The sequence below is a fragment of the Periplaneta americana genome, chromosome 4, assembly GCF_040183065.1.
Source record: "Periplaneta americana isolate PAMFEO1 chromosome 4, P.americana_PAMFEO1_priV1, whole genome shotgun sequence".
NCBI lineage: Eukaryota > Metazoa > Arthropoda > Insecta > Blattodea > Blattidae > Periplaneta > Periplaneta americana.
This window is the reverse complement of record NC_091120.1, coordinates 144815949-144839438: the sequence shown is the minus strand read 5'-3', so window position 1 is coordinate 144839438 and position 23490 is coordinate 144815949. Positions and strand designations below refer to the sequence as shown.

The 23490-nt window shown below is 33.6% G+C and overlaps 1 long non-coding RNA gene across 1 annotated transcript; it reads left to right on the top strand.

The window, feature by feature from the left end:
* Positions 1-2566: 2566 nt before the first annotated feature.
* LOC138698258 (uncharacterized) lies at positions 2567-14796 on the top strand. The gene is made up of 2 exons (XR_011331799.1): positions 2567-2680; positions 11497-14796. It is a non-coding gene; the product is annotated as an uncharacterized lncRNA (long non-coding RNA).
* The last annotated feature ends 8694 nt before the right edge of the window (positions 14797-23490 follow it).

Sequence of the window (23490 nt, the reverse complement as noted above, 5' to 3'; positions counted from 1 at the left end):
CTAATACAGTATTATTAAATGTTGAACAAAACGTAGAAGCAAACCAATTGGCATTTTCAATTAATGCTATGTTTTGTTGATGAAACAATTATTCCTGCTGTGCCTTGTTATAATAAATTGTAAATATTATTTTCAAATTTTCAAAATACAACTTTGCTCTGTTGCAAGGAAGGAATTTTTTTAACATCTGAGAGACAATTGGAGAGTACTTGAAACAAGATACGTCAATTAAATTCACATGTTGAATGACGTCATTGGGACACGTCTTTGTTAGTACATCTGAAATCCGACTAAGAATACCGTACCCATCATTTTTAACCAAAACTCTGTTCATTTTTTCACCAACACGTTTTGCTTTCTACTGCACTCAGTTTATTTACAATAGTCCTCATAATATTTATTTGCTCAACTAGTTCTACTCCTGACTATTCTAATCGAATAATGGCATCCGGTAAATATAAAAAAATTGACTTAATATCCGTGACTTCATTCTCGATTGTTCTATCATTTAGCAGTTCCTGGCGTATTTGAATCTCAGCCGCGTCATCGGGATTGAAAGATTGGACCACTTTCTTCACAGATTTGAGGTGATGTGCGTAATAATTGCAAGCTTCTAACCATGACCCCCATCTCTTAAGAACTGGGCATGGGGGAAGCGACAATTTAGGAAATTGTTTCCTGAATTTTGATACTCGATCTGAAGCTTTTACAAATATAATCTTTCAATTGTGTATTGTTAGTTGGTTTCACTTTCGGCATTGTACCCGCACTTCACTACTCTGAACTGCAAACCTGCATGTAGAGGTTCTTATGCGACAACTGTCCCGTTCACCTGTTGCTGACGTGCAGAGATCTGCGAGTATGTCATGGAGGGGAGGACTTGGTATAAAGGGTTGTAAACAAATGGCTGTGTAGATGCCAATACTAGCTTTTACTGCTCCAAATTCCGTTCCCTACTCATTACAGACGATACGAAATTGTACCGGCACAGTAAATTGTTCCTAGCACCCTCACAACTCAAGCTTCGTGACTGTATATACTAGACTGTGCTATAACATTAATAACAGTAAAATTAATATTAATTTTAACAGTTTCATTAGAACAATGTAGTTGTAAATTTTATATGGTTTTCTAGGGTAAAAATTTTTTGTCCAAAGTTTTTTTTTATACTGTGAAAAGAAGTCGGTTGTCAATATGACATTTGTATGCTTAGAGTGTGAGAAATATTACATTTTATATAACGGCGATAAAAACTATTGTTATAACAGTAAGCAATATTATTTCTTGATGTTGATGGCATAGTGAATAACATAACAATTTCATTTAACAAAAATAATAGAAACCTCTATACTTGTTGCATGTTAAAAAATATGTTTCTTTTTTTAAATATATTTAATGGAAAATTAGTTTTAATGGAAATTGCTTTTGAACTCACGGATTCACTTGTAACATGATTCTGAATTGAAGAGCTCAGACCCAAAGGCGACCAACCCACAATTTTGTATTGTTCATTATTAAGCCTTTTTTCAAAACTATACATGGTTGTTATAGATTCATGATATTTTTTGTGTTTATTCAATGTAGACCATTTAAAATAAATTGTGAAACCATTTTTGTAAGGATCTTCTTAATATCAACTCTCATTTACTCATTTTATAATTGTGCGTTAGTCGCCTTTGGCTCTGAGCCCTTCAATTGTTAATATAAATATAAGTAGGCCTATTTCTTATTTATCCTATACAGGGTGATTCACGAGGATTTACCGTCCTTTACGAAGCTTATTTCCGAAGACATTCCGAGCAAAAAAATGTCTTATAAACATGGATCCTATTCTAAATATTTACAGAGTTACGGTTCGTTATTGGAACGCATTGCTGTGAACGCGTGATCTTGGTCAGCGTGCAGTCAACAGCCAGCGCGAGCGCTACGGAAATCAAAGATAGCCGTATGCAGTTACGTAGAGCGACGAGTGCCGTTCACAAGCGTGCGGCCAAGTGTACTCAAGCAGACGGCGACATTTTAAAAAATGTGTTGTAAACTCTCCAAGATTGTAAATTAGGATGCAAATTGAACTGAAAATAATTAAGTCGGTGTAAGTGATGTGATTTGTAGTAATTGTTGTGATAAGTGCGTAAGAATAATGTAATTTTCTAGTTAACAATAGAAAAAGATGTCTGTACGAAGCAACTAAGGAGTTCACAGCATATTTTTAGCTTCATAATACTTGCCAATGAAAGAAATAATATTTCTGAATGGTTCATTCTCTATTTGTATTATTCTTTTACCTTCAAATTAAAGAAAAACGTAGTTTACAAACAACTTTAAATTAGTGTAACTCTGAAAATATTGAGAATAGGAACTATGTTTATATGACATTTTTTGCTCAAAATGTCTTCACAAATAAGCTCCGTAAAGGACGGTAAATCCTCGTGAATCACTCTGTATATCGACTATAAATTCGGACCATAAAATATTGTGTGCAAATCAATACTAACAGCTACACGCTTACATACACGTGGGCCCAGATAGTAATCTTATCATCAATGTGTTTCAAGTTCAACATTTCGAGATAAATTACGTACCGGTATCTGGAATTAAGTAATCTGATCGTGCTCTAAGTGTTGCTTCGTATTGCAGAAGTGGTTCAGACGTCGGGCGAGGCACATTCTACATCACAGAGGTAAGGCTATGCAATAATCTTGAGTAAAAATATATTAATGTTATACCTTTGGAAGATACAAGTACAATTATTAAGGTCACATTTTACAATTAGTTTTTAAATCTCTGCAATGAAACTAGACCGGTTCACTGTAACATTCCAGAAATTTGAGTCTGCTTGATTGAAATCTAGGTCTGTAAATGTATAAAGAATGTTAGTTTTTGTACTCGTCTACGACACAAAAACCCGTGCAACTTAAAACTTTGCATATGCCACACGGATTTTCCGCAATTTTTGAATTGCATGCAATGTAAAAAGTAGTACGCAGGAAAAAAGGATGTAATTGCGTCACTGAAAGTGGCTTAAAGGTTTAGATACATTTTGTTGCGCAACTTCATTATGCCTATGTGCTTGGATACTACACATGTGTTTGGTGACTGGAAGGAGTTTCATTAAAACTATTGTTATAATGTATAGATCTATACGATTCATGTTTTATTTTCAACAACACGTGTTATATTATATTTCCAATATTTAGAAGAAAAAATCATGTTTATTGTTATCAAATTATACACATTTAGTATATAATTCGTTAATTGAAGGGTTCAGAACCATAGTGGGCCAAGCGCCATTTACTAAAACCGTAGAAAACAAGATAAAGTTATTACCATAATTCAATGGAAACATATAGCAAGTAATATAAAGTATAAACATTAAAACTAAATAGTATTTCAATCTTCATTAAACTATGGTATTCACTTAACTTCAACCCTTGCTTTCTCCGTTTTTAATAAATGGCGCTTGGCCCACTATGGCTCTGAACCCTTCAATTGTGTTCCTGTTTGAAAAAATTTATATGAAAGTAAGTACAGATTATATTGAATGTAATTGGATTCTGGTAGGCCCCAAATATATTTGAAAGTTATATTACGTGAAACTTGAAGTATTTAACCGGAAATTACATTACATTTTTTCAATTGGGATATGCTGTATATTCGTACATTTTTACTCGTCTTCAAATTCTGAATCGATTGATTTATAAAATTACATCTCCATCAGGTATGAAATGATAGTCTTTTGTTTAATACATTGTGGTAACAACAATAGCTGCTATGGATGATTGCGGTTTGAAACGAAAGTTTTCTGTATTTAGGCCTACATGTTTGGGTGTCATTGCGGTGGTGGAAAAATTCTTCTTCTTGCTATTATTAACATAATAATAATAATAATAATAATAATAATAATAATAATAATAATAATAATAATAATAACAATAATAATAATAATAATATCTATTAGGAGAAAATCCACAAACTACTAAGGGAAAACACGGACATTTTACTGGAAGCAAGTAAAGAGATAGGTTTGGAAGTAAATCCCGAAAAGACAAAGTATATGATTATGTCTCGTGACGAGAATATTGTACGAAATGGAAATACAAAAATTGGAAATTTATCTTTTGAAGAGGTGGAGAAGTTCAAATATTTGGGAGCAACAGTAACAAATATAAATGATACTCGGGAAGAAATTAAACACAGAATAAATATGGGAAATGCCTGTTATTATTCGGTTGAGAAACTTTTATCATCCAGTCTGATGTTGAAAAATCTGAAAGTTAGAATTTATAAAAGTTATATTACCGGTTGTTCTGTATGGTTGTGAAACTTGGACTCTCACTTTAAAAGAGGAACAGAGGTTAAGCGTGTTTGAGAATAAGGTTCTTAGGAAAATATTTGGGGCTAAGAGGGATGAAGTTACAGGAGAATGGAGAAAGTTACACAACACAGAACTGCACGCATTGTATTCTTCACCTGACATAATTATGAACATTAAATCCAGGCGTTTGAGATGGGCAGGGCATGTAGCACGTATGGGCGAATCCAGAAATGCATATAGAGTGTTAGTTGGGAGGCCGGAGGGAAAAAGACCTTTAGGGAGGACGAGACGTAGATGGGAAGATAATATTAAAATGTATTTGAGGGAGGTGGGATATGATGATAGAGAATGGATTAATCTTGCTCAGGATAGGGACCAATGGCGGGTTTATGTGAGGGCGGCAATGAACCTCCGGGTTCCTTAAAAGTCAGTAAGTTAAGTTAAGTTAATATTAAAGAAGCAACATTTGAATAAAAATATGTTCTGTTTAATACAAAAATAACCCCAGTATGAGTAAAAGTTGTGTTCGGTAGGTTGGGGAAAATTGAACATGTCGCAGCTTAAAAGGAAGGAAGGTAATATTATACTTAAAATGAAAATCACTCAAGTACTGTATTTAGTAAGAATTTGATATTATGAGTATAATAAGAAGTTTAGGTTAACTCGGTAATAAAAGAGAAACGTGAGAATCAAATGAGTTAAATGAAGTATCGCCAAACATAAGATAATTACAATATATCGTGAAAGAAAGTTCATAGCATACATTTAAAATTTATTCCAATTGAATTTCGTTCTCGACATCGAGTTGTTCCAACTGTCCCAGCTTCAATGCTCGTACGTGCGAAACCTCCTCTTGACCTACAGAGAGATAGTGCGATAGATGGAAAAAGTAAACCAGCCCTAACCTGTTCCCCCCACCAACGCCCAATACTCCGCATCCTTTAACGTGCATCTCTCTGCTCGGGACCTCAACTTCGAAGTTTAATAATAAGCACAGTGAAGGAAGTGATGAGATAAATAAGTGCAAGTAGTGGAGTATTCCAAACTATTGGACAGGGAAATACTATAAAAAGTTAGGAATAATAGTGAAAATAATATGAATTTGTGAATGAAAGTGAAAACAGTGTAAAGGGTCGAGAGAAGGAAAGTAGGAAGTGGTAATAGATAATCGTGGTTAATAGTACCGGTAGGGATTGAATTGGATTAACTACAAGAGACGATATAAGTTAAATAGGAAAAATAATAGCTGAAATGAAATTAATTTTAAACGTAATAAGTGTGGTGATGGCACAGTATACAGGAAAGAGAGGGCCAACAATACTAAAAAAGTGAAACAAGTTGTTGAGAGTATATATTCAAAATAGCTATACATAAATATAACTTCATCAGCCTCATGACTCACGAGTCATGACTATTCGAATCTAGAGCTGAATGACGTCACACGAAGATATACGATCTACAGTTCCTAATCCCTTCTGTCAAATATAAAATATAAACTATTGCGTCAGTTTTATCTCTTTTGAGATCATTGTCTTATGATAAGTCCAAGGACATGACGTCATGGGAAATCTCATCCTGTGTCCGATTGATGTAATATCTAGTAAAGGGTCTAAATATGCAATTAGACGCTCCATTAAATAGTAGTAGTAGTAGTAACAATAATAATAATAATAATAATAATAATAATAATAATAATAATAATAATATTAGCTTTAATAATACTGATAACAGTAATTTTATTGCAGCGTTCGCTAGGAAACAGGTTTCGTTCAGAAAAGTGCCGCTGGCCTTTAACTGTTATAGATCGGAAGTAACTGCCGAAGAAATAGTGTTTATATTTTCCAAGGATAAAGCATGGAAAGATTTTATATTGCGTAGTATTGACAGATAACACAGGCTGAAGAGACGTCAAAGTTAGAGCTTTGGGTTAGAGGTCATTAGGTTTAAGGATTTTAAGTCTAATGGCAGAAAGTCTAATTTTATAAGTATAATGATATTTTGTCTTTGGAACCAAGTCCAATTCAACCTAATCCAATTAACAGAAATGTCTAATACTACATAGTCTAACTTACAATGACTTCTAATACTATTATGCCTAAATTATAACAGTAATACATCTGTTATCTGTATATTATTGTTTATTTCATATAACTCAGGAATAAAATACAGTAGGCCTAATATTGAAATAGTTGAGAAATGAAAATATACAGTAGATTAATCCTTATTTTCATCTTCCGGTACAGGATGGAATTTCAGCCTGTAGCTTAAAGGTCTCAAGTTCAAATCAATTTCTCCACTATCTTTATACTGCTGGTAAAGTGTTATCATTCTCTTACTTGTTTTGATTAAATTTGATACGATTTCTTTACGGGATGCTGAACTCTTCCATGTCCTCCCAGGAGCTATGTTATGAGCACTTCATTATTACGTTAGTCTGTTCTAATACTGTATATTCTAAAAGCTTCCATATGCATGATGAGATATAATAATATTTTTTTTTTTTTTTTGGAATTTCGAGTGCCATCCTTCAACACTATTTATAGTTCTTTGGAGTGCATTACAAGATTAAACACATTCCAATGTTATCCAAGTCCTCATTGGTGACACAAGTAGCATTGCAAGCGTCTCTGAGTGAACGTCTCCAGTAGGTCCTATAGCTGGTTATACTTCTCAATCTTAAGTGGTAGTCGAAATTATTATGAACTGTAATATTTTTAACTTTAGGGGAATTAATAGTATATGAAGAGTTTGCGGGAAAAACGATGAATGTCACAGTTTTCTTAAGGTTGATGTCATTATCTAATTCAATGGATCACTGATAAATTTAATGTTGTTCTTATGAAAAATGGTAAAAAGGAGAATTATCACCACGAATACAGTAATCCTTTCCTTTATTTTCTATAGAAACAGCACTACATCTTGCAGTTATAGACTCAATTAGATCATTATGTAATCCTTAATAGAAATGTGACATTCATAGTTTTTCCCGCAAGCTCTTGATATGTATTCATTTTGATAAAAAAATTCTGAAACTGACAAGGTATTGTATTACTAAGGAAACGTATGTTCATTATCATAACAATATCAACTTTTTTAGTAAGTATTGTTAAAGTTATTTGAGATTTATACATATATTTTATTTATAAATTTACACATTAGACGTAAATTTTATTTAGTCATTTACATATTAGACGTAAATTTTATTTAGACATTTAGGCATTAGACATTTTTCTTTTAGACCTGAGTTATTATTAGACATTTTTTATTAGACTTCATGTTTTATTAGACCTATTGTTCTTAGACGTAATGGCCTGAAACCGAGATTTTCTATAGCCTACAGCTGATTCTCATTCAGTGAAGTTTAGTTTAATTTATGGCAATGCCGTACACATTAGAACAGCGACGCTTTATTTATGATGCATATATTACGAAGGAATTATTCAAGTAGTTGAGACACATTATCTCCAAATTTATTTGAACACAGAATAAAACAGTGTTTACAAACCAACTGGCAAAGTAGTCCCCTACTCTCATACACATACAGACGTGAACAAATTATTAGCAAAATTGAAGATTTTTATTATATATTTTTACAAAATATAATTCTTCAATTTAGACTACAGTTGACATCTTTGCTTATTTCCAAATTATTAGAAAAATTGAAGATTTGTATTGTATATTTTTACAAAATTCGACTCTTTAATTTAGACTACAATTGATATTTTTTCATGTTTACAAATTATTAGCAAAACTGAAGATTTTTATTATACATTTTTACAAAATTTGACTCTTCAACTTAGACTGCAGTTGACATTTTTGCATATTTACAAATTATTAGCAAAATTGAAGATTTTTATTTTATATTTTTTTTACAAAATTTGGCTCTTCAATTTATACTACAGTTCACATATTTTCATATTTCTATCTACTATAATGATAAAGTTGTCAACTGCAGTCTAAATTGAAAAGTCAAATTTTGTAAAGAGAATTATCATAAAAATCGTCAATTTTGTTAATAATTTGTCCACGTCTGTACTATATCAGTCGAATGGAGCTGCTGTAATACGTAATATAGGCCCAGCAAGGGGAAAAATCTTCGCTTGAAGGGCAGACGTAAATGTTATGTTGGATAAAATACAATGTATTATCTTTTATCGGGTGTAGAAAAATAACATTTTTCTTAGGTCTACAAACAGTTATTTTAGAGCAATAATATTTACAAAAGTATTTTGTAACAATAATAATAATAATGATTTATTATCAGAATATCAGAACATGCATTTGTAAATGTAGATGAATTACAGTATAAGGAAAAGAAGCGATATAAATACGGTAATTATAAAGTGTAACTCACAGAAATAAACCTGTATTTTATAAATTGGGTTATTTTACCATGCTTTATCCACTGCTATAGTTATCTAGCGTAGGAATGAGATGAAGGTGATAATACCAGCGAAAAGAGTCCAAGGTTCAGCGCCGAAATTTAATCAGCATTTGCTCTTAATGGATTGAGGGAAAACTTGTCTCAAAATAATAAGGTTCATATTAAAGAAATAACATTTAGATAACAATGTGTTCTATTAAATATAAATCTAATCCCTATGCGAGTAAAATTCGTTTTGGGGGTGGGGGGGGGGGGAATTGAGTATATAGTAGCTTTTTGTTATATCCAAGAAAGGAAGGTAATATTATTATACTTAAAATGAAAAATATAACTCGAGTATTATATTTAATTCGAATTTAATATTAGTAAGAAGTCTGAATTAAAGTTTTCTACGTTAACGTGATAATAAGAGTAAACTGAGAGAAATATGAATTAAAATGAAATATCATCAAATCATAAGGCCATTAAAATATACCAGTAAAAATTGTGATAGTAATTCAAATAGCTAATTCCAAAAAATTTTTTTAAATTTTAATTCGAATTCCAAATCATGTTATTACTCATTATACATTTTTAGTCCATAATTAAGACTGATTTTTTTGACAGCAATTGTGATGCATTTTGTCTCATATATACATATTTCTCCTTGTAAGTGTTATTTTTTTCTTTCGTGGAATAAAATTAATTTAAAAATTTGTTCTATTTTATTTATATATATATATATATATATATATATATATATATATATATATATAACATAACGTAACGTAACGTAACGTAATGTAGCGTAACATAAGGTAACGTGACAACATAATATATTTATCGCACACTTCACAGCCTGTTTTATTATGTTACATTATACAGGGACATCATTTTATTTTACTTCAATTTTTATTGTACCTGCGTTTCTAAATGTACTTGACTCCCACCCCTTTCACTAATGTCCTTGCTAACGTCAGTCACACAAACTCACGACCGCTGTTGCTAGCAGTGAAATAAACAGTACAGAGCACAGTGTATTTCAGAAATATGTTGCATTTTCTGTAGAAGAAAAAGCTTATATTATTGAAGTTTATTTTCACACAGGTTTGGTGTGTAGCATAACTGAATTTATCTGTGTGGACTGAGTACAAGTGAAGATTAGAGTTACCGAAAGTACGGTACCCTATAATATGTTGCGGTACTTAACAGCATTATTTAAACAAGAGTTTTGTTTTACTGTTTGTAGGTATGAAGAACAATGATGGAAACTGGAATTACAATATAACCGAATGTGAACAACAGTTTTTTTTAACAATTTCCTGATTATATCATTACGGAATATTTTCGTAGAAATGTCATTAATCTGATAGATAAATTTAGAGCAACAGAGTGTACAGAAAGGAAGAAAAGTGTAAGATGGCCAACAAAGGGTACAGAAGAAGTTGTAGAACATGCTAGAGAAAGGATGCAGCGAGGTCCTAATAAGTCAGTCAAGAAGTTAGCTGTAGAACTTTAGGTTTCTTACGGAAGTGCTCACAAAATTCTCAGGAATAAATTGGTTAGTAATATGCTGAATAAAGTAGACATTACATAATGTAGGCTATATAACCGCCTGAAGACTTGAGTTTGTGAAAAAAAAATGTTACTATTCTACTGTTTTTTGATAAAATAGTGTAAAGTAATGACCAAATTGAAAATCGTAATACTATATTTCCCCGTAAATAAATGGATACACTACTTTTCTCTCCTCCTATAGCTAGTAAAATGATTTGTTTATATATTGCACAAGCAACTCCAAACTCTTGTAATGGAAGGAGAGTAACAGTGTTTCCGAGTATAGCCAGGTTAATGTTAAAAATGTTAGTAAAAATAAAGTGATGTCCCTGTATAATGTAACATAATAAAACTGGCTGTGAAGTGTGCCATAAAGGAACTTTATTTCATGGTGTTCGGAAAAGGTCTACCTTCCATACGGAAAAATGTTTAGAAAAAACACACTTGTTAGTAGTAGTAGCAGTAAGTGTCCTAGGGTTAGTAGCAACAACATTATTGTAAGTAGGATAAAGGTTAGGACCCACTTAATTTTACAAATTGAAATTATATTTTATTGGATAAAAAATAAACATTTATTGAATGTGAAAATAATAGAATATAAAGGCCTACGGACCTACTTTGACGCTTCATACTTAAAATAGCCATGCAAAACTTTCGGATGGTTACAATGTGGTCGATAGATCCCAGTTCGTCTGTTCATATCCGGCCGAAGCTTGTTGATGTAAATGGCAATAAAATTATATGGCATGTATATTTTGGAAGATACTTAAAACTGGGAGGTCCATATCACAGAAGATTGTCCCAGAATGAGAAGCTATCAGACAAAATGTACTGTTTACTTCAAAATTTAATTCTGTCATTATCGATGTTCAAGTATTATATTTTGTGTGTCTTTAGATATAGAATAAAATTATTCACGTCATCAGTAAAGTTTTCGTTGTACATAACATGAGGTGATATCACCCAACTGCAGACAATAATTCTGTGGTGTTCGGGTAAAGGGGTATAAGTCATTTTTTTGTTCAGGTGGAATTTTGTTCCCCAGATGAACACACAAGTTAAATTATATAAGTGGGTGTGCAAAAATCAAACAATACTAGCAGTTGATGTGTTTTATTTGTGTAGAAAATTGTTTGTAATAAGGGTTCCAAGCTTAATTTGCATTTATCTCCGAACTCATTTTTATGACTTATCACCCTTTACCCAAACACCACAGAATTTATAAGCAAGAACTTAATTATATTCATGGATTTTGTTTTAGGTGCAGATTTGACTACCTCTGGGATACATTTCTAGTAAACTTTCAAGAAATGGTTTCTCATTCGGAAGTTCCTGATGAAAATCTTCTTCGCGAGCTAGAGTGCCAGGTATGCATGGAGTACATGGTACCACCCATTACATTCTGCGAGAATGGACACAACATCTGTAACAACTGTAAGCCGAAATTAAAAAGATGCCCAACGTGCAAGAGACATTTCTTACCAGTTCGAAATCTTGCCCTAGAAAGCATTGCCATTCGTTCGATGTATCCTTGCACAAATCGAAGATCGGGTTGTATGGAATTGCATCCTATTAATCTTATTCATGGGCATCAGCAGGAGTGCATCTACGGGCAGTACAAATGTCCTTTTTACAGAGAATCTTGTCCTTGGATAGGATCGATGCCAGACATGAAATCGCATTTCAAAGATAGTCATAATGACAGAATCTACATGCAAAGTTCAGAAAATGAAGCATTTTCTCTGAGGTTGCTGAATGTACAGCCGACTACAAAGTACAACAGTATCGTGTGCCTTTCAGGAGAGTTCTTTTTCCGTCGCCATGAAGTGAGAGACAATTGTTTCTACGTTGTTCTGCAGTACATAGGACCGAAGAAAGGTGCGTGCAGATATAAATACCGATTCTGTATCAGCAACAGTGATGACACCAAACGAATAGAAGTGACTCATGTTGTAAGAAGTATTTTTGAAGATTTGGATGATATATATGGAAGAAGAAATTGTGTTATTATACTTTTTGATGTTATTAGAGACTTTTCTACAGGGTATAATTTACCAACTGAAGTGTACATATCTGAAATCTGATCTGCTACGTTTGTACTTACACTATCATGTATCGTGTTATTATGAAATTAATGTAGCTATCAAACAAATTGTGCAACGAAGATGAACCAAGTCGCTATGGAATGTACTAAGAATGGAATTTAATCTGTGCATGTGGATTTTCTGCTGTACATATTCGACAATTGTGAGTCTTCACTTCACATGGAGAGTAAAGTGGGGCTCATCTGCCTACAGTATTCGAAATAACCATTTCGATTCAATTTCCATCTGAGCTAATACACTTAATGGGTTAGGTACAGCTTACAGCAGTAAAATTTTGGAAATAGTCAACATTTTTTTTCCTCTATTACTTTATCTTGTACAATAATGAAAATTAGTATGTGTAAAACACTGTCCTTCTGCTATATGAAAAAAATATTTTTACGATTTAAAAAAAATTGTTTACACTTTATTTTTCAAAATTCAGTTCACTGTGCAATGATGAAGCGTTTCGCACATAACTAAAAAACTATTCAACATTCTGTGATGAAATTTTTTGTGTGTATTTATGCATGTCATATCTACAATATGATGCAAGATCACTTCTCTATCTTTGATATATTGTCTGATAGAAAATAAATTCATTAAACAATTGTCAAATATCAGTATTGTATATTACACAAAATAAAAAAAATATAATTTATTAAGGAATGTAGTTGAAAGTGCATGATATTGTAAACATGAGTTTCAGCAATAAAATAAAAGAGAGAGAACATGAAAAAGTTAACAAGTTCATGAGTTGTGAGGGAAACGCTTCATCACTGCACAGTAAACTACCACCATTATGATTTTTGAAAAAAAAAATCGTAAATTATATTGTTTTACACATACCAATTTTCATAATTGTATAAGATACAGTAATGGAGGAAAAAAATGTTGAATATTTCCAAACATTTTACTGCTGTAAGTTGTATCTAACCCTTTAATGAAAAGTTACATCTTCTTTCATAATAACTTTCCTTCAATTCAAACATCATTTGCATTCGTTAAGAATATAGTACCTATCAAAAGGTTGCGTAAAATTTTCCAAACAGCACTGTATAAAAATTGCAAGCGTTTGCTTATCAAGTTAACACTGCTAAGCGATAACATGACTTCTTCAGTTACAGTTCGGCTTTTGTGAAGAACTTCTGCAAACTGAATCTCACTAATTCTTTTTCCTTCCGACTTAATTTCATCATGAACAGAACCAATATTTTGAACTTCTTAATTAATACACGGCATGAAAATATGATACAAGGGCCGTCTCTCAGATTCACTTTTGTCCGAAATCTTCTTACGTAATTTGGCAGTGAATATTGTACCAAATCAATCCCTACCTTTTTGACGATTTACAACAATTTTCTCAAACTTGAAAAATGTGAGTAACGAACAAGCAAAACGTCTAACAAATTTCTGTTTATTTTTCAAAGCTTTATTGTTATATCATAACAATCTAAGCAATTGTTTTAGCACGAAAGAACTAAATACCCTTCTTCACACACTTCATAAGCGCTTAGTTCATCTTGATTATTCAATTTGTCTGGCAGTTACATGAATTGAAACTATGTAAGTTATTTTATAATAACCCTATACAATAAATTCGACAACGTTCGGAATAATTGAACCAATTTTAAGAATGCCGGAACCGAACAAAGCTTAGTATAAAATATTTTAACGGTACGCACTAGATTACGTCAATTTTTCGGCTTCCCCTTCAAAATTATCTAAAATTTCTTCAATGGAACGGCGACACTCTGAGTGAGACAAATGGACAACAAGCTTGGAGCTCACACATTCAGTTTTCTCAACCCCAAACTCCCTTGCAAAGACGCTTTTTCGCGTATCTTTAAAATGTTTCTCTCATTTCACCCATTGACATTGACCAAACACTCGCTGACCATAGCGTACCCCTTTGGAAATGAAACTCCAAACATTTAGATTTGTTGACGATCAATGTTGCCGTCGACGCATTATAAGGGATGGTTATACGTGACACTCGTATAAGGAGGAATAGGACTGGGATTATTGGTACAATTGATTCAATGTCCTCAGGGGAACTGCAAGTACCTAGTGGGAATCTACCCCAAATATCTCTTTTCATCACACATTTGACTTGGATTTTAATCCTCGTCTCTGATAGGGAAGTTCGATGCTCTAGCCTTCCGGCGAATGTTGCATCAATAAAAATAAAATATTAGTAAATATAACAATTCATACTTTGCAATACATACTACTGATCTAAACACCCATGCATCAGTTCACAATATAGAATGAATGCAAGGAATCAAATTGGATCGAGAGTTTTTTCTTTTGTTCTAACTCTGTTACTTGGTTCATTTTTGTCCAGAATGTTGTCCAATTTAATTTAAAAATAAAATTGTAATGTAAAAATGCTTTCAGTTCCTCAATATGTACATTTGATATAATGTCACAAAATATGATTAATAAAATGAAAATACAAAATTACGAAGCCAAAACTTGCATATCAATTATGAATTAGGTAATGAAGGATTTCTATAGAGATACTTTCAATGTAAATCTGAGGATAATGATTCTTCGAAGGTTAAATTTAGCTTCTTGAGGTGGGAGAAACTCGGCTAATTCCGCAGTACGGGTAATTCCGCAGTAGTGTATATATGATTTTACTGCGGGTTTACAATAGCGTGAACGTAAGTTTTGAGAGGCTGTCAACAGGAGGCATGTCCTCTGCAGTGCTATAGAAAAAAAATAGGACATTGGTCGACACCTCTGTCAGCAACACACTGAAACATCGAAAATTGGCTGTTTTTCGTGTTTTGCTACACAGCTGTGAAGAAAGTGAGCATTGCTACATATATATTGTTCCTTTTATGTTACTTTCATAATGTGCTTCATAATTATTTATGATTGCGGAATTGGCCAAGTCCTATTGTGGATTTATCCGCACTGTTGCGGAATTACCCGAGTTGTACTTTTTCAACTGTCTGTATGTTGTGATACAAGGATGGTTAAGTACATTATAACAGAATCGAGGAAAATTTAGAAAAGAAGAGACTGTCTCTTCTTTTCTATTCCGAAGTGTAAGAAAAAATAACCTATCTGACATTTCTTATCTATTTAGCAGACCAAAGTCTCAAGAAAACAAATAACATCTAAATAACACAGTGATGAAAAACATGTTACCTATTTTAAACAATAACATACGCAATATCTCAGAACTTAATTATCTTACTTATTCAAAGCTAGCCACACCCTTGCACTGCGCTGCACTTGTAACCAGAAATATTCAGGGCACAGTTTTATTATTAGCATAGATAAAAAGATAAAATTGTTATTTTCGCTGGACAAAAAGAAATTAAAATTCAGTATAAAATTAACATATATACATCTTGATTACACAGCTTTTAACACTGTATCACTTCGGAATATGTATGATAAGAACTTTCTTGTGTTAAATTTTAACGTACCTTGTTAACATGTTTCGAACTCAGTTCCGAAGATGACCGAAAATAGATCGAAACATGTTAACAAGGTACGTTAAAATTTAACACAAGAAAGTTCTTATCATACATATTCCGAATAAAAATTAATACTTTATGTGGACTAAATAAAGTTTAAGTAGGCTATAAATTACCATGGCTCACTCAAATACGTAATTAAGTGATAATAATGTCTCGACAATAAATTAAATTATGGTTTATTTAACGACGCTCGCAACTGCCGAGGTTATATCAGCGTCGCCGGTGTGCCGGAATTTTGTCCCGCGGAACTTCTTTTACATGCCAGTAAATCTAGTGACATAAGCCTGTCGCATTTAAGTACACTTAAATGCCATCGACCTGAGTCGGGATCGAACCCGCAACCTCAAGATAGAAAGCCAGCGCTATACCGACTAGCTACCTAGGCCGACTGTTGCGACAATATATCAAGTTTTCTGTGCGTAAGGATCTGTTTTAATCCTACCGTATTACGCATTTGTGCTTAGTCCTCGATTTACTCTGCAATACCGTAAAGATATATTGTAATTATAGCTCATGTCCATCTAGAGGAGCTACACTTTCCAGTGGTGAAAGAATTATCCAGATCGGTTAAGTATCTTCTGAGATTAATTCATACAAACACACACTCTCTCTTTACATATTAATATTGATAAACGTTTATATGCATATAGATTACAATGGTATCCATATAAAAATAGTGTTAATTGAATATATTCCATTTGTTGTGCAAGGCTATCTTAAATAAACGCTAAGTCATTTGTAGGGCTCGGAAATTGATGCAATATCATTTTTTTTCTGAGACATCACAGACAATGCAGGATGCAATATAAACTCGTTTCACTTCAACATGAATCAGTATAGCCAACTTTTATTTTGCATTAGACGTAGACGAAAAAATGTCGAAAGTAAAGCAACCGGCGATCCTTCAAACCCGAGACCCTACGAATGGGGATGGCTCCTTACTGCAGTGCTGAATAAGAGGTATGTCTAGGAATTTCAGTTCCTCCTAATATTTAAATATTGTATTGTATTGTATTGTATTTGATTGCCAATATTTACAGTACATCCATGTAATGTGGACCTCACAAATTTAAATATGCATTGGCGTGATTTCGGAGACATCCAGTAATAATAATAATAATAATAATAATAATAATAATAATAATAATAATAATAATAATAATAATAATAATAAACAGTGAATTCCCTTTACTGACAGTTACAGCTACTCATGCAGTTAGTATTTTTTACATTCAGTCTCACTACACTACGATTTGAGTACTGGTTGTATTCTAGGTAGGGTATTACTACACTGGCCATAAAGTTACTATTTTCCATCAGTACTGAGACTTAAAACTTCAAATTTTTCTCCTCTGTGCTAACATATATTAATAAAGAACTGTAATTATCTCATATGTATTATAACCCTGTACATAACATATCCATACAAGCTTTAAATTACAAGTCCAGATGAAATTGTCCAAGTAAGGATGGTAGTCCAAATGACATTGTGCTAAAGCCACTGGAATGGGAATTTATACCCCAAACCTTGTTCGAAGAAGAAGAGATAATATTATAGTGATTATTATTATTATTATTATTATTATTATTATTATTATTATGTTATTATCAAATATTTTGTAAGATTACGGAGACAAAGACAAAAAATAAAACATCAAATATTATCTTTGCCTATTAAAACTTCACAACGTAAAATAATTTTTAGTGTTATCTACCTATCTTTTCTTTTATATACATAATCACGGTGGGTGTGTAAAATAGTGCTTATCTAAGTGGCGTGTATTTTCTTAAGACTTTGTTCTCTTATAGAGATAAGGAATGTCAGGCATTGAAAGCATGTTTTCTATTATGTGGATATGTGACAAATGTCAGAGAAATTCTATAATTATACATAATTTGCAACCAGTATGACGAAGCACCTACTACGTATTCGCTTATACATGGAACACTCTATCCATAGGCGAGCTGCTGTGTAGGGTGGGGACGACAGCAGTGGTACAGTGGTAAATATAGACCTACCTGTAGCCTACATTAAGCCTTTGGCTGGCTTTACGAGAGCCGGACTTGGAACGAGTCTGTACACTTAGGCATGCTTTGGACCATTGTGCTCCCTATAAACTGTATGCGATGATTGTCCAAGTCCTACAGGTGGTCTGGGTGGCATTCGTGTATCCGACGCTAACAGGTAGGCCATCCTGCTTCACTCTCTGACAGAACTAGATACCGTTTCGCAGACGAATGCTTGATAAGCCCCAGGGGACCGGAGTCCCATGTCTTTCCTACACCAGCATCAGAAACCCGTACTATCCCAAGACTTTTTCCAGCCTATTTTTACTATTGAAGATGATAGATGAAATAAGTAGTAGGACTAGGTGGAGAGTGTTGGTGGAATGATAGAGGGAAGCGGGAGTACCCCGAGAAAAACTCTGTGGAACTTCTACTTTTGTATATCACAAATTCCATCATCATCTGACCAGGGATCGAACACGGGCCGCCTGGATGGAAAACCCACGTGCTAGCACTTAAATCCCAGCCGCGGCACATAAAGCCTTATATTATTAAACAGGAATCCTTATGGTGTACACGTACAGTACTTATAGGCCTATGTCTCTGGCAAGAGGAGGCGTCTTCTTTACAATTTCTGAATACTGTGTTGCCCACTCCTCAGAAAACAATTCTATCATATGGTATAAAAATCTACTAGAATTTAACGAGATAACATTAACATCTACTAGAATGTCTACCAAATAATTTGTGATAACAGAGAAAAATTACACATTAAACACGAAATAAACAATATTATGAAATAGTTTCCTGTTACAATTGTTTATCCAGTCTCATTGAATTTAATTTTCTTGTCCACACCTGTGGAGTAACGGTTAGCGCGTCTGGCCGCGAAACCAGGTGGCCCGAGTTCGATTCCCGGTCGGGGCAAGTTACCCGGTTAAGGTTTTTTTCGGGTATTCCTTCAACCCCATATGAGCAAATGCTGGGTAACTTTCGGGTGTTGGACTTACTCCACCTCCATCTCATTCAGACGCTCAATAACCAAAGATGTTGATAAAGCGTCGTAAAATAACCTACTAAAATAAAAAAATTTAATTTTCTTCATTACCGGAACGTCATTGAGTACATTTCAGTAGTGACAACAGGCATTGGTTCTTTGCATACTTGGCCTTATCAATAGCATAACGCAGTCATGTCAATTGATGCCCATAGGAGCAAGCGCGCGCTTTAGAGCTCAGGAGAGCCTGAGCGCTTTACAGCGGAAAGGAAAGAGACAGAAGAAACAGGTAGTATATGCCGCTTGGTCGAGCTGTATTCAGGGATGACCAGTGCTGATTCAATAGATAAAGGGAAGAGAACTTATTAAAACTGTATCCATGTTAGTTTTTAGATTTGTCTGAGAAGTATAAGTGCATTATAAGAATGTAAGTTTTAATTTTAATGCTCATTTTTCACAAGTTTGATTTTTTTATTTAAAATAAATATTTCCTCAAATTTTTATAGAAAAATGAAATTTTCAGATACAGGCCTATTTATTTAGTAGCCTTACAGAATGTTTTCGTAAATCTAATATACCGTAAATACGTATTACTGAAGATAATGTATTCACAATTTTGAAAATATTCGCATGGAAATTGTTTGCAAGGAAATGAATTAACAAAGCAACTACTATTACATCATAAGCAAAAGATACGTGCCCATGTGTTGTAAAAATGTCAGCTCTATAGCTTCAGCACATTTCGAGAAAATAATTTAATATTCTGATGATAGGAAGTGCTCACCAATATCATAATGCGATAAGAGTTTTGTTATGTAATATTAGTTACTACACTTAAAACATATATAGCACCTAGGTAACTTTGCTTTGTATCGTAATATTGTTTTGATTAATTTATTGATTACTTTTATAAGGCTAAAGGTACCATCAATATCAATTCCAACTTATATCATACTCAATCTATTTTTGGGGGGGGGGGATATCACTTTCTTTATGAATGGTGTGTTTCATCCATTTAGTACAGTAGGCCTATAGTTGTACTACTATGGAATTTATGTGAATATTTCTTCTTAACTTTTTGTTACGTTATTAACATTTGAAACACAACTGCAATATTAAGAAATTGATATTAGTACTTTTGTTTTACAGACAATATAGATAATTTCAAACAGAAAGAAGCCATATAAAAATAGCAACATAACATTTCAGTTTCCGTTTGAAGTTTGTGCACCACTGTTTTCTTAATCCAACAGGCTGCTTATTTATATACACAACCCTTCCTCTTTCCATACTTAGCGCTTGATGCCCGCTCACGACGTCAAGGTCAGAAAAATGCGCTTGCTTTGACATCACTGGCATAACGTTTAACATGGACAACATTAATTACATGCGGTTTCTTAACTTTGTCTCAATTAATTTAATCTGGCTGAATAAACTCTCCACCTCAGCATTTGAGTGTGGAAGAAGTAAAAATGAAATTTCTACCTATACAAATTTCCCCACCACTACCTTTGAAGCCACGTTTCTTGTATTTTCATATTTAATGAAGGTAATATTCCTACACTGATTTTGAATTTTATCAATGAAGTCTGGTGACATTTTGTGAAATTGTAGCATTTCTGTTAAACTCGGCTTTATGAAATTTAATTTATTTTCAATTGAAAGAAGTGATTTTTTTTAAATGTTAACAGTATCGAACAATCTTTGACATAATTAGGCCTATTTCTTTTATCAGTTTTGTCCTGAACTTTACAAAATTATCCATTTAATAACGTCATACAAATTTGTTTATCACAATATGAACTTTAAGATAAACAAAACTATGTTCAAACAAATATACAACATTTTAAATTCAGAGTTCTATCAATTGAAGAAACTACTTTTTGGGCAACGTGTGGAGCAACCCCCTACTCTCGTCCTTGTGACACAGAATAGTTACTGTTGCTACCTAGCAAACTGCTTATTTTGGATTTTGATTGGTCAGTTCTTAAACCATGGGTGACACTGTCGATATTGGAAGCGTTAGTGGTCAGTTTGATTCGGGACTTTCGATGTATGGGTTGCAATTTTCCGCGTACCGGTTGACGATTTATTTTATAACTGTATTTATTTAGTATCGTTTCGTGTGTAAATATATTTACTTGTGTTGTTTATACTAAATTCGTATGTGCTGTGCATAAAGTGTGTTATTCTGAGTGCCCAATTTTGTCATGCTGGCGGATTTGTAAAAGAAGATTGGATTATCAGGTAGGACTATTATATTCAATGGTAATAATAATAACAATAATAATAATAATAATAATAATAATAATAATAATAATAATAATAATAATATTTTATGGCGATGATGTTCTTTTTTCACACTAAAATTGCGATCTCTGAGGTGGATGACCACCATTTTTGTTTTTATTAATATTAATAGAAGACTTGCTTGGGATTAATTCCACCTCCTTTAGTCTCCTTTAAGCCAAGCAACAACATGGTTCGATCACCTGAACCATCCGTCGTGGTAAATAGTCACTGAAGATGGAGAAGCATCTCCGAAACATGTCTGACTATAACTAATATCTTTAACAATCTTATTTTGTTAGTGTTCATACAACTGTAACATATCACCTTTAATGTATTTTATTAGAGAAATTAAGTTAAAAAAAAAACTTTTAAGAAGCAGCTAACATTACGATCAATTACGTCAGTGCTGTAGTTGGGAAAACATTTTAAGTGGAACTCACCTTACCGTCTATTTCAGAATATCCCACATTGCCTCATATGTAACTTCTTTCACTGATGTCGTTTCCTACATGCTGTTTCATCTGTCATCTCGCAACCACGATTGTACGTAAGAGTGTGGATTAATCTCTTGAAGTGGAGGGCCAACACTGGTTATGAATATCAACCCATTTGCCCGCAAGACTAGGAGAGAATTTCTCTTTTTTGTTATTACTTCATTCATTATGCTGAAGTCGGCCTCGGTAGCGTAGTTGGTATAGCGCTGACCTTCTGTGCTCGAGATTGCGGGTTCGATCCCGACCTAGGTCGATGGCATTTAAGTGTGTTTAAATGCAACAGGCTGATGTCAGTAGATTTACTGGCATGTAAAAGAACTACCGCGGGACAAAATTCCGGCACACTGGCGACGCTGATATACCTCTGCAGTTGCGAGCGTCGTTAAATCATAATTTAATTTTTTTTTCATTATGCTCAATGATCGTTTGTACTCTGATGTTGAAATTGGCGGAGTGTCGATTGTTTGTTTTAAAACTTTCAGTTGTGTTTCAGTTTCACAGTCAATAAACTCACGGAAAGCAGTTATGAGGAATCGCTTTTCTACAAAACGACAAATATCGCAGAGTCTGCACACACTTTTATCAACTCCAGTGATATCAGTCTCAGGATGCCAGTTTTTGTGTTAACGGAATTCAGGTCATTTACAAGTAAACTCATTTCTTCATCACTTAGCGAGAAAAAAATTCAATTGATGACACTGGAAATTGACTCTCTTGGCGGAATTGCTTGAGACTAACTTCACTTTCATCCAACAGAGTACATTCTCTGTTTGCGTGCATAGCGCTGGACTGCATAGAGCAAAAGAGCTAGACTGCTGACATCACACTCCGTCTTTTTCTAACAGAGCACGATTCTGTTTAACAGAAACCCACCGTAAATTTAAATTTGCTCGAATACTGAACCCGATAAAAAAAAGCATAGTTTTATCGATACATATTTAGCTAGAATAAAAGGTTATTTATACCAGAACGGTGAAGTCATTAATTTTTAACCGGAACAGTAAAGTCCAACTAAAGTTTTAACCGGAACTGCATTTCGGTCCTTTCCGGCCCAACTACAGCACTGCTTACGCAAATGTACATTTAAAAGCCAAATCGAACCATTAAGAATGGCGAAAAATTCAACATCTCTGTATCAGACAGTTTGAACTCTAATACGTACTGAAACTTAAAAATCCATTACGCTATTTCAGTTTGCAATTGTGGGAAATAACGATGGTATTGTCTGAGGAAAAGAAACTCAAGTTAGAAAAAAATAAGTTAAAAGAGACTATGAAGAAGCAGCTATCATCACAATATTGTACTCAACTGTCATTTAAAAGACAAAACGGAGTATTAAGGATGGCGAAAAAAAAAGTATCAGTCAGTTCAGAATCTACAAAGGTTGTGGTATAAATTATGGGAAGTATTTTTTGTGAGAATGCGGGTGGGGTTCAAATTTTTTAAATGGGCAAGGTTAGGCCTATGTGTGCTAGTAGGGTAGGGTAGGGATCAAACATACTAGTCGCCCTGGTTGGCAAGTTGGTATAGCGCTGGCCTTCTATGCCCAAGGTTGCGGGTTCGATCCCGGGCCGGGTCGATGGCATTTAAGTGTGCTTAAATGCGACAGGCTCATGTCAGTAGATTTACTGGCATGTAAAAGAACTCCTGCGGGACAAAATTCCGGCACATCCGGCGACGCTGATATAACCTCTGCAGTTGCGAGCGTCGTTAAATAAAACATAATATATATATTTTTTATTTTCAAACATACTTAAACGATACAGCACCATGCTACTTCAAAGGTCAAGATATATGCATGTGCTACTTGAAAGGGCGTAAGTGTACTAATGGGGTATGATAGGGTATGGTAGCGATCAGGCATCTATAAACGACACAGTA